General features: G+C 37.3%; 1 protein-coding gene across 1 annotated transcript in view; it reads left to right on the top strand.

Moving 5' to 3' along the window:
* The window catches only part of LOC140516445 (uncharacterized), a 269,830-nt gene extending 256,527 nt beyond the window's left edge, over positions 1-13,303 (top strand). Inside the window, exon 13 of the transcript XR_011971366.1 lies at positions 8,360-13,303. The gene's annotated coding sequence lies outside the window, so the exon portion shown is untranslated. The remainder of the gene's footprint in view (positions 1-8,359) is intronic.
* The last annotated feature ends 1,189 nt before the right edge of the window (positions 13,304-14,492 follow it).

Genomic DNA, 14,492 nt, shown 5'->3' with positions numbered 1-14,492 from the left:
AGTAACGGCTCATTATGAATTCTGGAGTGGTAGAAGCAACAAAACGCTTGAGAGAGACACTCTTTCAATGAAGACAGCTCAGGAGATCAGAAAGTGAGATCTGTGCTTTGGAGGTGGAGACTGACCCAGGGACCCTGTGAATGAAACACCAGTAGTTGGACTAGGTGGTGGTGACAGAAGCAGTAGGAGTTCTAGAGATGTCAAGGAGACCCCTCTGGTGCTGGCAATGGACACAGGAACAAACGCTGTTTGGCAGCTCCATCACCTATATCCACTTCTGGGTCATACTGTCAAGAGCAGAGAGAAACACTTAAAAGAGAGTAGAATCCCTGAGAGTTAGTACTGCTTTTGGTCACAAGGGATCAGGGACCGTGAGGAATAGTAATACTTCCTGTACCAAGGGAACAGAATCTGTTTTAATCCCAAAAGATCTCCTGGGTAAGGATCAAAGTGAAGACTTGGAGAACAGCAACCACACCTCTCCACAGATCATACCACCTTGGAAGCACTGAAAATCTCAAACGCCTAGAACTAACTGAAAAATAACAGTATAAAAACCCTTAAAGCTTGATTCAGTGCCCCACCTCACCCTCCACCCCCCATACTGGGTACAACTTTAACACAAAGTTCAAAATCAAGAGACTAGGTGGAAAAATCAACCAAAAAACATAATCTCAAACTAAGACAATGAAGTCAAAACAGCTGCAAGCAATGTCTCAAATGTGAATATATGCATGAGAATGCCAAGAAAAGCTAAAAATCACTTTCTTTTTTTATTTTAAAAATCTTATATAGTCTTTTTATTTTTATTTTTTTAATTATTAATTTATTTGTTTTCAGTGTTCTACAATCACTTCCATATATCTTAGATTTTTTTCACCCTCCCTTCTCCTCTTTCCCCGCTGCCTCCCAACTCTCTCCCTGAGACGGCATACAATTTTTTGTAGATTCTACACATGCATTCCTATTAAACACATTTTCACCTTAGACATAGCGCATGGAAGAATTAAAATGAATGGGATAAATCATGAAACAAAACAACACATAATACAAAAGAAAATGGTCCACTTCATTCTGTGCTTGAATTTCACAGTTCTTTCTCTGCATGTGGAAGGCAATTTACCTTAAGAGATCATTGGGAATTTTTTAAGTCCTTACATTGCAATGAAGTACGAAGACTATCAGAAAAATTCCTCTTACACTGTGGTTGTTGCTGTTTACAAAGTTTTCCTGGTTTTCCTCCTTTCACTCAGTATCAGTTCATACAAGTCTTTCCAGGCCTCCCTGAAGTCTTCCTGTTCATCATTTCTTATAGCATAACAGTATTCCATCACATTCATATACCACAATTTATTCAGCTGTTCCTCAGTTGACGGGCATCCCCTTGATTTCCAGTTTTTGGCTACCACAAAGAAAGCTGCTGTAAATATTTTTGTATATGTGGGACTCTTTCCCATTTTTATGAGCTCTTGGGGATACAGTCCTAGAAGCAGTATTGTTGGGTCAAATGGTATGCACATTTTTGTAGCCCTTTGGGCAAAGTCCCAAATTGCTCTCCAGAATGGTTGGATCAGCTCACAGCTCCACCAACAATGACTTAGTATTCCAACTCCCTCACATCTTCTCTAACATTTATCATCTTCTTGTTTGGTCATGTTAGCCAATCTGATAGGTGTGATATGGTGCCTCAGAGTTGTTTTGATTTGCATCTCTCTAATCAATAGTAATTTAGACCATTTTTCTTAGGACTATAGATATCTTAATTTATTCCCCTGAAAACTGACTGTTCATATCCTTTGACCATTTGCCAATTGGGGAATGACATGTATTATTGTACATTTGACTCAATTCTCTATACATTTTAGAAATGAGGCCTTTATCACAGACACTAGTTGCAAGAATTCTTTCCCAGTGTTCTGCTTCCCTCCTAATCTTGTTGCACTGGGTTTGGTTGTGCAAACACTTTTCAATTTAATGTAATCAAAATTATCCATTTTGCGCTTCATAATGTTTTCTATCTCTTGTTTAGTCAAAAATTCTTTTCTTCTCCACAAATATGATAAATACTATGTTCCTTGCTCCACTAATTTGTTTATAGTATCAATATTTATACATAAATCTTGTATCCATTTGGACTTTGTTCTTGTATATACTGTCAGGCATTGGTCTGTTCCTAGTTTCCACCACACTGTTATCCAGTTTTCCCAGTAGTTTTTGTCAAAGAGTGAATTCTTATCCCAGAAGCTGGAATCCTTGGATTTATCAAACAATAGATTGTTATGTTTATTGACTGCTGTGTCTTGAGTACCTAGATATTCCACTGGTCCACCCTTCTGTTTCTTAGCCAGTACCAAGTGACTTTGATATGTGCTGCTTTACAATACAATTTGATAATGGTGGAGCTGTGCCACCTTCCCTAGCATTTTTTCATTAGTTCTCTTGATATTCTGGACCTTTTTTTCTTCCAGATGAATTTTGATATTATTTTTTCCAGCTCTAGAAAATAATCATCTGACAGTCTGATTGGTATGGCACTGAATAAGTTAATTAATTTAGGCAGAATTGTCATTTTTATTATATTAACTCAGCCCACCCACGAGGAACTGATGTTTTTCCATTTACTTAGATCTGACGTTATTTTTGCTAAAAGTGTTTTGTAATTGTGTTCTTATACTCCCTGGGTTTGTTTTGGCAGGGAGACTCCTGAATATTTTATAGTGTCTACCCTAGCTTTAAATGGGATTTCCCTTTCTATCTCTTGCTGTTGGGCTTTGTTAGTAATATATAGAAATGCAGAAGATTTGTGTGGGTTCATTTTGTAACCTGCAACTTTGCCAAAATTGTTTATTATTTCAAGTAGTTTTTTACTTGATTCTCTGGGATTCTCTAAGTGTATCATCGTATCATCTGCAAAGAGTGATAACTTAGTTTCTTCTTTGCCTCTTCTAATTCCTTCAATTTCTTTTTCTTCTTTTATTGCTACAGCTAATATTTCTAGTACCATATTGAGTAATTGTGGTGATAATGAATATCCTTGTTTAACTCCTGATCTTATTGGAAATGCATCTAGCTTATTCCCATTGCATATAATGCTTGCTGAAGGTTTTAGGTAGATACTGCTTATTATTTAATGGAAAGTTCCATTAATTCCTATGCTCTCTGGTGTTTTCAATAGGAATGGGTGTTGTATTTTGTCAAAAGCTTTTTCTGCATCTATTGAGGTTATCATGTGGTTTCTGTTAGTTTTGTTGTTGATATGATCAATAATGCTAATAGTTTTCTAAATACTGAACCAGCCCTGCATTCCTGGTATGATCATAATCTGTTATTCTTGTGATAAGTTTCTCTATTCTTTTTCCTAAAATCTTATTTAAAATTTTTTGCATCTACACTCATTAGAGAAATTGGTCTATAATTTTCTTTCTCTATTTTGGCTCTTCCTAGTTTAGGAATCAAAACCACATTTGTATCGTAAAAAGAATTAGGGATGACTCCTTCTTCCTCAATTTTCCTAAATAGTCTATATAGTATTGGAATTAACTGTTCTTTAAATGTTTGACAGAATTCACTTGTGAATCCATCTGGCCATGGAGATTTTTTCTTAGAGAGTTCCCTGATGTCCTGTTCAATATCTTTTTTTAATATGGAGTTGTTTAAATATTCAACTTCTCTTCTGTAAATCTGAGCAATTTATATTTTTTAAAATAATCATCCATATCATTTAGATTGTAGAATTTATAGGCATACAGTTGGGTGAAGTAATTTCTAATTATTATTTTAGTTTCCTCCTCGTTGGAGATGAGTTCACCCTTTTCATTTTTGATATTGGTAATTTGGTTTTCTTCTTTGTTTATTTTAATCAAACTGACCAAAGGTTTGTCAATTTTATTGGTTTTTTCATAAAACCAACTCTTAGTTGGGAGAAAAAGATTACATTAAAAGGAAGATTATTACAACTCTCATTTTTGAGCAATGGCATATTAATTTTCCTAGCCTCAAGAATAAGTCAGTAGCATCAGATTGGGAAAAAAAAATTTAAGGCTAGTTGTTTTAAAGACCAAGAAAATATGTGAAGATATGCATGTATATAGAATTAGATGAACCAGGGGTGGGGAACCTACAGCCTCAAGGCCACATGTGGCTGTCTAGCTTCTTAAGTGTGACCCTTTGGCTAAATGCAAACTTGATAGAACAAATTATTTTGTTGTTGTTAATTCAATTATTATTAAGGACCACATATGGCCTCGAGGGTGCAGGTTCCTCACCCCTGGTAATGAATCATTGTGGAAAACAATTTTAAACTCTTTTTGGACAGGCAGATGACTGTTTATAACATTTGATACAGAAATACCACTACTCGCCAAATTTCTCAAGGATGTCAAACTATGTGGAAAGGTATACATACAAAAATAATCTATGACTACTTATAAAAGAATTTTTTTATGTTATCAAAGACCTGGAAGTTAAGTGTGTGTCCATGAAGTGGGAAACTGCTGAACAAATCGTACAATATCAATGTAAGAGAATATGACTACACCATAGGAAGTGATGAATATGAAGGATGCAGAGAAACTTTTTGTTTTTAATTTTTAAATTTTTATTTTATTTTTTTATTAATTTATTTAACTTTTAACATTCATTTTCACAAAATTTTGGGTTCCACATTTTCTCCCCTTTTGTCCCCTCCCCCCACCCCAAAACCCCGAGTGTTCTAATTGCCCCTGTCTGCCAATCTGTCCTCCCTCCCTCCCCACCCCTTCCCTTTGGAAGGCAAGCAATTCAATATAGGCCAGATCTGTGTAGTTTTGCAAATGACTGCCATAATAGTAGTGTTGTGTAAGAACTAACTATATTTCCCTCCATCCTATCCTGTCCCCCATTACTTCTGTTCTCTCTTTTGATCCTGGCCCTCCCCATGAGTGTTGACCTCAAATTGTTCCCTCCTCCCACTGCCCTCCCTTCCATCATCCCCCCCACCCTGCTTATCCCCTTGTCCCCCACTTTCCTGTATTGTAAGATAGGTTTTCATACCAAAATGAGTGTGCATTTTATTCCTTCCTTTAGTGGAATGTGATGAGAGTAAACTTCTTGTTTTTCTCTCACCTCCCCTCTTTTTCCCTTCACTAAAAAGTCTTTTGCTTGCCTCTTTTATGAGAGATAATTTGCCCCATTCCATTTCTCCCTTTCTCCTCCCAATATATTTCTCTCTCACTGCTTGATTTCATTTTTTTTAAAGATATGATCCCCTCCTCTTCAGTTCACTCTGTGCACTGTCTCTATGTGTGTGTGCGTGTGCATGTGCATGTGTGTGTGTGTTATCCCACCCTGTACCCAGATGCTGAATAGTTTCAAGAGTTACAAATATTGTCTTCCCATGTAGGAATGTAAACAGTTCAACTTTTGTAAAGTCCCTCATGACTTCTCTTTGCTATTTACTTTTTCATGCTTCTCTTCATTCTTGTCTTTGAAAGTCAAATTTTCTTTTCAGCTCTGGTCTTTTCATCAAGAATGCTTGAAAGTCCTCTATTTCATTGAAAGACCAATTTTTACCCTGAAGTATTATATTCAGTTTTGCTGGGTAGGTGATTCTTGGTTTTAGTCCTAGTTCCTTTGACTTCTGGAATATCCTATTCCACGCCCTTCGATCCCTTAATGTGGAAGCTGCTAGATCTTGTGTTATCCTGATTGTATTTCCACGATACTTGAATTGTTTCTATCTAGCTGATTGCAATATTTTCGCCTTGATCTTGGAACTCTGGAATTTGGCCACAATGTTCCTAGGAGTTTCTCTTTTTGGATCTCTTTCAGAAGGTGATCTGTGGATTCCTTGAATACTTATTTTGCCTTCTGGTTCTAGAATATTAGGGCAGTTTTCCTTGATCATTTCATGAAAGATGATGTCTAGGCTCTTTTTTTGATCCTGGCTTTCAGGTAGGCCCATAATTTTTAAATTGTCTCTCCTGGATCTATTCTCCAGGTCAGTTGTTTTTCCAATGAGATATTTCACATTATCTTCCATTTTTTCATTCTTTTGGTTTTGTTTTGTGATTTCTTGGTTTCTCATAAAGTCATTAGCCTCCATCTGTTCCATTCTAATTTTGAAAGAATTATTTTCTTCAGAGAGCTTTTGAATCTCCTTTTCCATTTGGCTAATTCTGCTTTTGAAAGCATTCTTCTCCTCATTGGCTTCTTGAACCTCTTTTGCCGGTTGAGTTAGCCTATTTTTGAAGGTGTTATTTTCTTCAGCATTTTTTTGGGTCTCCTTTAGCAGGGAGCTGATCTGCTGTTCATTCTTTGACTGGGATGCAGAGAAACTTAGGAAGGCTTTGTGAACTAATGCAGATCAAAGTAAACACAGACAATGAGAAAAACAATTTATGTAATAGCTATGATAATGTAGAGATGACAACATTGAGAAACATTAGATTTCTGAAGAAGAAAAAGACTAATTTTTACTTCTGAGGATTGGGACTGAAGTATGAGGATCGGGACTGAAGTATGTTTCTTTTTGATAGACTACAGTTACAGAAGAAGACATGCCCTGTAAGTTGTGAATGATGCTTAGTTAATGTGTTTTATTAACTATGCTTATTCTTAGAAGAAAAGATGGAAGGAAGCATAGGAAAGCGATACCCCTATAACAAAGACACCAATACAAATATATATTTAAATGAATTAGCATGCTTAGATGTCAAATTAGTAAGTATATATGCAATCAGTGGTGTGTGTTCATCCTTCATTGCCCAAGAAGACTATGCCATCAGAGAAATAATGACATGACTTGCACTTGACTTTGTTTTGAGTGAGGGAAGGCTGTACAGGTTACCAACCTCACTTCTCCTCCAGAGTTATCTGAATTTAGTGACCAGATATTCATCAGAATGACTGAGATGACCCAGGATGAGGCAATTGGGGTTAAGTGACTTGCCCAAGGTCACACAGCTAGTGAGTGTCAAGTGTCTGAGGTGAGATTTGACCTCAGGTCCTCCTGACTCCTGCACTGATACTCTGTCCACTGCACCACCTAGCTGCCCCGGCAATCAGTGGTAGCAAATGAAATATGTAAAATTATTTTCAACTTTTAGAGTGCTGCAGCTCAGTGTATCATGCCCACATCAGAAAGGCTGCTGTGCTCTATGAGCAAAGCAGAATTTAGACAGCAAAAAGTAAATGTAGGATGTGCATATTTGGAGTACTCACTCCAAAAAAGTCATATGAACTATCTATGCCCAACCTGTGGTAGAGCATTCCGAGCTCATATTGGTCTGATCAGTCACAGTTGGACACAATGAAACTTCACTTTATCATGGTGATGTCATTTTGGTCCTCTTCAAAAACAAAGGACAACAACCAAAACAACCAAATTATTATTGTTATTTCATTCAATCAATGCAGATGCTTCCCTACAATAGTTTCTATCATTGGCCATCCATACTAGCTCATATTATGTGATTCTGGTACAACCCTCCCACAAATCCTTGATATTGTATGCCCAATATGCTCAGGGCCTTCTTCTATGTGCTTTAAAAACTCATGTGTGATTTTGTGTCATAAAACATTTCTACTTTCATCTTTCACTTTCAATATGTAACTAATCTTCCTCTTTTTCCACTAATACTTCACAGGCCAATAGGTTTTACTCCTTTTTTTCCTATGCAAATCACCATTGGTAATATACTATAGCCTATTTTTTTTATACATACCATGTGTACCATGTGCTTTTACTTTGCTGTGGAAATCCCTACATTCCTGAAATTTATTTCAGATCCATTTACCAGATTTATTTAAATTTAATTTGAGGTCTTCATAAGAAGGAAGCTGAGAAAAAGGATGATTATGCTTATATTTAGGAACAACATCTAAATTCACCTATGGAAAAATTGCAGGTTTATACTGAGATTTTCGTGTTCATCCTGCTAGAGTTTATTTAATAATACATTGCATCTCTAAGTAATTTCCACTTTTGGGCAGTTGGTTAAGAGGTATGGGAAAAGGCTCCTTGCTATCAGCATGAGAAAGCTTTGATCAGGCCGTAAGCAGGATGTCCTCTCCACTTTCATCCGAATCCTACAAATCAAGTACACTTTAATAGGCTGAAAGTCGCTCTTAAGGACCACTTCTTCCTGTCCAGTGGACAATCTATTACTATCTTGACTAAGAGATAAAGCTTTCCTTGCAACGTAGCCTCACTTTTTGCATTAATTAACCAACACATCAATTTAAAGGTCAGAGTAAAATCAAGAGTGAACTATGAAAAACAAAGGAGCTGTCCCAGGTCCTGATTCTACTGAAATCCTTGCCAGAGCCTTTTCCTGATATTTGAATGTTAAAGTATTATGTAATCTTTTTTTTGTTGCAGACATCAATAAATGTGCCATAAGGACCCACACCTTTTGAACTGATTCTGCCTGCATTAACTTCGCTGGTGGTTTTGACTGCCTTTGTATTTCTGGATCATCCTGCTGTGGGGACCATCCCCATGAAGGTGGCCCAAAGAGAAATTGTCGTGTGGACTCTGAAAGAAGATTGATGTTGATTGTGCTCCTGTAACGTGAGAACATAGATGGGACAGCTTGATGTAACCAATATTGTTTTTTTTCTATTGTTAAATGCCCTGGGCAACGAGGTGGCTCAGTGGATAGAATATCAGGCCTGGAGTCAGTAAGGCCTGAGTTCAAATCCAGCCTCAGATACTCACTAGCTTTGTGGTCTTGGGCAAGTCATTTAAACTCTGTCTGGCTAAGTTTCCTCCTCTGTAAAATGAACTGGAGAAGAAAATGGCAAACCACTCCAGTATCTGCCAATCAAACCTCAAATAGAGTCAGGAAGAGTCAGATACAACTGAAAAACCTTCCTGAACAATAACAAATGCACTGTGTTCTTGACTCAGTGGTTCTCCCAGAGAGAGTATAAAAACTTTGCCTCACTTTAGACTACACTAATGGTGGTGCTCAGCTGCAGATGAACCTGCTTTGAATTTGTTGGATTCCTAGTGAAAGCTTAATTATTTTATTAGCAGAGTTACAAGCTCTGGGGTGAGAAAGCAAATGTTCTTCCTGCTGAGTAACTTCAGGTTTAGTTGAGTGTGCTTGCATTGAAGCAATAATGAACTTCTAATCCACTCTTCATAGTCTGATTAAAACGACTTTTTGATTTAAAAGAACAACTTTAACTCAGTCAGAAATATCCTGCAATCTGAAACCTAGAACTGTGCTGTTTGGAAGCATATGGATGTCCATTTTGTACAAATGATTAATATTATTACTTTTAGGTAGCCTGGTAACTGATGTGTTATTTGTTATTCTCAGTACCTGGCTATTTCTTACACTAAACTCTTTGAAACTGAGTTTAATTCTTATGAAAATAAATCCTTTCAGAGGCAGAGTCAAGATGGTGGAGTAGAAGGATGAACTGGCTCTAACTCTACCACCACAGCCCATAAAATACATGTAAAAATGAGTGTAAACAAATTCTCAAGCAGCAGAAGCCACAAAACAACAGAGTGAAAGAGATTTTCAGCCCAAGACAGCCTGGAAAGCCAGCAGGAAAGGTCCATCACACCTGGCTCAAAGGAGAGCATAGCCCAGCCATGGCCATGTGACGTAGAGAGCACAGGACTGGAACACACTGAGCATATATATGAGAGACCTTCTTGTCCAAATCCTTCCTTAACTGGACTCATAACCCTGTTCTCCATTTCAGAATCTCTGGTTTCTCTTTTCCATTTTAATTTCTTTCTCTTTCTTCCTTCCTTCTAGCCTCCTCTGTTTCAGTACATATTTTTGCTTTTACTTATGAGTTCCATGCCAGATGGCAGTTGTAGCTAATAATTTAAGAAAGGCAATTAAAAATATTTTACTTTGCTAAAGAATTTAACATAACTGCTTTAATCAGATGCAAGTAAGACAGAACAGATAGGTCTAGAGCAGTCAAACCCTATTTTTTATGGTTCCTCTTATTTTCTCAGTGTAACATAACACTATCTCTACTCAAATTCCCCACATTGATTAAAAACTTTTCAAACTCTTTGGTATAAAATATGACATCAAGCAATCTGGAGTATATGTATTATTGTGTTGGTGATCAGTAATAAAATGAGTAATTTATAACCAAATACCTCTAATTTTCAGAGGCATAATAGAATACTTTTTTATTTGGTTATTGGCAGTATGATTAGTAGTTTACAGTTGACCTTTCTACATGAAATTCTATATAAAAATTTAGAAGTTATAGAAGACTGGCATCTCGGGTACCTCCTTGGTATATGAAATAGAGCTGTTATGATTACCTAGTTTTCATTGGCTAGACTAGAGGTCAAGATCGAGAACAAGACCAGAAATAAATTTAGATGACAGGGAAGGTAACTCAGCATGAGTAAGCCGTTGCAGTTTTCAATGGTTTGCTTGCATGCAAAGCCACTGTGATGGTATTCTCTAGGCTCTTGTGTAGTTTTCATGATTAAAAACTGTTTTCTTGACAGATAACTGATAATTCAAAAAATGGTATGAACACAAATGTTACTTTGACTTATAAGAAAAAGAGGGGAATGCCTTGTTATCTTCACATAACTGAGGAAATGTGAAATTGCTTTATTTTAGACTAACCCTGGAAGCTAACAATTTGTTGGTTTATTTTATATCAGGATGGTGGGAAGACAGATGGGTCTACATTTTTGCAATGCAGTTGGCAACAACCCTGACAGGCCATTATCAATAAACTTTACCAGCAATGACTCTCTTTACATTTTTGTACTACTCGTTCATGGACAACAGTCCAAGATTCATGTGGTCTTCTCTGACTCTTGTGACATGGACTGTTTTCTTTTTCCAGGTTTACTAGGCAAAGAACTTAGCCTTTGATTAACCACAAGCAGCTCTCTTGAGGCTTCAAAATGAAGAACAGGTTCCAATCTGCATTACCAGAGAAAAATTTCTCAGTGGAAGCTTCCTATAGCAATGGTATCAGAGGTTCAGTATATTTTCCCCAAAATAAAATAATAGCTAGTATTTATATAGGAATATAAAGTTTTGAAAATACTTTATCTCATTGTAGTCTCACAAACACCCTAGGAGGTAGGTGCTAATATGATCAGTATTTTAAATATGAAAAAAACTGAGGCAAAAAAGGTTAAATAACTTGCCCAGTGACACAGCACATACATTTCTGAAGTAGAATTTTAACTAATATCTTGCTAACTTCAAGTCTTGATCTCTATCCACTGCGATAATCTTTTCCATCACTTCTTGCCTGCAGATTTTCACCAGTAATCTGATGCAGGCTTCTCATATTCAGCATGTGGCTTTTTACTGCCCTTGGATCTTAGGGAGTTGAGTGGGGATGTTGAGGAGTTAACAAGTCATTGCCCCTGATAACATGGCTAGTGGGTTTGAGAGGCAGGATTTCAACCTTCATCTTCTTCAGTCTAAAACTAACCATCTACCAACAGCACCATGCAGTCTTCCCATCACAGAATAGTGCAACGGATTTATGACCTTATTTATGTTGATATTTTCTGAAAGTCAAGCCAGTAAATATTTGCTAAGAGCTATATACTACGTGGGGATGAAAAAAATAGCCAAAGCTGTCACTGTTTACCTCCTTGATATATGAAATAGAGTTGTTGGTGAGGTTAGAAAGATTGCTAAGGAGTGCTCCTCATGCTGTGGCCAAAGGCGACCAGTGCTGGATCAGAGCTGTCCCAGACAGCCCCACTTCAACAAACTGGGAGAAGTTCCTGAACCCGGGGGGGGGGGGGTGTGAAGCCATCAACTGCCAACATCAGGACACCAGGCATGCCTCTCCACCCAAGGGGAATCTGGAAGACACTAGCTCAGACAGCTGAGTTTACCTATGTTCTAGTTCAGCAGAGAAGCCTCTGGCATCCAGACCAACCCTCCCGGATTCTTAACCAGCTAGCTCCAGGGTAACTGCGGGGAAAACCCAAAAAGATCTCACCTGATCTCTGCTTTCAAACACCAGGCAGCTCAACACCAGGTAGCACTTTAGTTTCTAGCTGAAAGAACCAGAGGCCACAGTACACAACACTTCAAGTTTTAGGCACAAGAACTGGGACAGAGCTCCTTATGTGACAGACACAGAGATCTACTTTAAAAGCCAGGAAAAGGGTTATTATCATGAATAAGAAGCAAAGTAGAAAAGAAAAAAACCATAGAATCTTTCTATGGGGACAAGGACCAAAACATGAATACCAAAGAGGTCAGCGATGAGACTGTACTCTCACCTGAAACTTCAGAAGGGAATATAAACTGGTCTGAAACACAAAGAGCCTTCTTGGAAGATCTAAGGAAGGATTTTTAAACCCAAATTGGAGAAATAGAATAAAAACTGGCCAATGATTTTAAAAATATGAAAAAAGAATTCACTGAAGAGAACAGCTTCTTAAAAAGGAAAATTGGACAAAAGGAAAAGGAAGTACAAAACCTAAGTGGTGAAAACAACTCCTTAAAAGGAACAATTGGAAAGATGGCAAAGGAGATGCAAAAATTAACTGAAGACAATAATCTGATCAAAAATAGAATCGGGCAAGTAGAAACTAATGAATCTATGAGACATCTAGAATCAGTGAAACAGAATCCGAAGAATGAAATAGAAGAAAATGTGAAATATCTAATTGGAAAAACAACTGACCTGGAAAATAGATCCAGGAGAGAAAATCTAAGGATTATTCATCAACCAGAAAGTCATGATGAAAAAAAAAGCCTGGAAAATATCATTCACGAAATCGTCAAGGAAAATTGCCCAGAAGTCCTAGACCCAGAGGGCAAAATAGTCATAGAAAGAATCCTCCGTTCACCTCCTGAAAGGGACCCCAAACTAAAAACACCAAGGAATATTGTTGCCAAATTCCAGAACTATCAAGTGAAGCAGAAACTACTTCAGGTAGCTGGAAAGAAACAATTCACATGTAGAGGAGCTACAGTGAGGATAACACAGGACCTTACAGCTTCTACATAAAAAGATCGAAGGAATTGGAATATGATATTCTGTAAGGCAAAGGAACTGGGAATACAACCAAGGATTAATTACCCAGCAAAGCTGAACATTATATTTCAGGCAAGCAGATGGACATTCAGTGAAATAAGAGATTTCCAGACCTTCTTGATGAAAAGGCCAGACCTCAATAGAGAATTTGAACTTCAAATGTAGGTCTCAAGAGAGGCACAAAAAGGTAAACAGAGGAACAAAAAACTTGTTACACAATATGGGCAAACTGTTTGCATCCCTGTAAGAAAACATGATACTTGTTAATCTTGAGAAGTGCATATTCATTATGAAATGTAAAGGGGATATACATAGATAGAGGGAGTGGGTATAAATTAAATGATGTGATGATAACAAATGTGATTCAAGGGTGTGAAGGGATTGTAATGGGAGATGTGAAAAGGAGGAGACAGAAAAAATACTACACAACAAGAAGCACAAAAATATACTACAGTAAGGGAAATAGGGGAGGGAAGTGAGCATTGTTTGAGAGGTACTCTCATCTGATTGGATTCAAGGAGGATACAACAAACTCAATTAAGTATAGAAATACAATTAGGTCTATTGGCAGTAGGAGGGGAAGGGGTAAAGAAAAGGGAGGGGAGGCTAAAAGTGAGGGAAGAAGTAGTAAGGAGAAGGGGGATTAAAAGGGAGGGGCATTGAAACAAGGGAGAGAAGATGAGGGAGGTGGTGGTCAAAATTTAAAACTCTATTGTGGAGGGGAAGGGAGAAGGAAGAAGTAAAAGCACAAACGGGGGAAAGAGGATGGAGGGAAAGACACAGATAGTAATCATAACTGTGAATGTGAATGGGATGAACTCTCCCATAAAACAGAGATGGATAGCACAATGGAATTAAAACCTTAATCCAACAGTATCTTGTTTACAAGAAACACATTTGAAATGGAGGCATGAATACAGGGTAAAGGTAAAAGATTGGAGCAGAATATTTTGTGCTTCAGCTGATGTAAAAAAAAAGCAGGGGTAGCAATCCTAATCTCAGACAAAGCAAAAGCAGAAATAGGTCTAACCAAAAGAGATAAGGAAGGAAACTATATCCTGCTACAAAGCACCATAAACAACGGAGCAATTTCATTATTAAACATATATGCTCCAAGTGGTATAGCATACAAATGCTTAGAGAAGTTAAGGGAGTTACAGGAAGTAGACAGCAACACTATACTAGAGGGGGAACTCAACCTCACCCTCTCTGAACTTTACAAATCTAACCTCAAAATAAACGAGAAAGAAGTTAAGGAGGTGAATAGAACTCTGGATAAGGTAGATATGATAGATCTCTGGAGAAAGTTGAATGGGGATAGAAAGTAATATACCTATTTCTTTTTTTTCCCATTCTTAACATCCTCCACTTAAACACATTTTACTGGCTCTGGTTTTTATGAGCATAGAATTCAAGGAATGTTTACTAAGCATCAGACTTCTAAGCAGAACAGTGTATATACAGATACTAAAAGCAGAATCTTGCAAATT

Source organism: Notamacropus eugenii, chromosome X (genome assembly GCF_028372415.1).
Source record: "Notamacropus eugenii isolate mMacEug1 chromosome X, mMacEug1.pri_v2, whole genome shotgun sequence".
Classification (NCBI taxonomy): domain Eukaryota; kingdom Metazoa; phylum Chordata; class Mammalia; order Diprotodontia; family Macropodidae; genus Notamacropus; species Notamacropus eugenii.
Note: the sequence above shows the minus strand (reverse complement) of the source record. Positions and strands in the feature narration are given on the sequence as shown.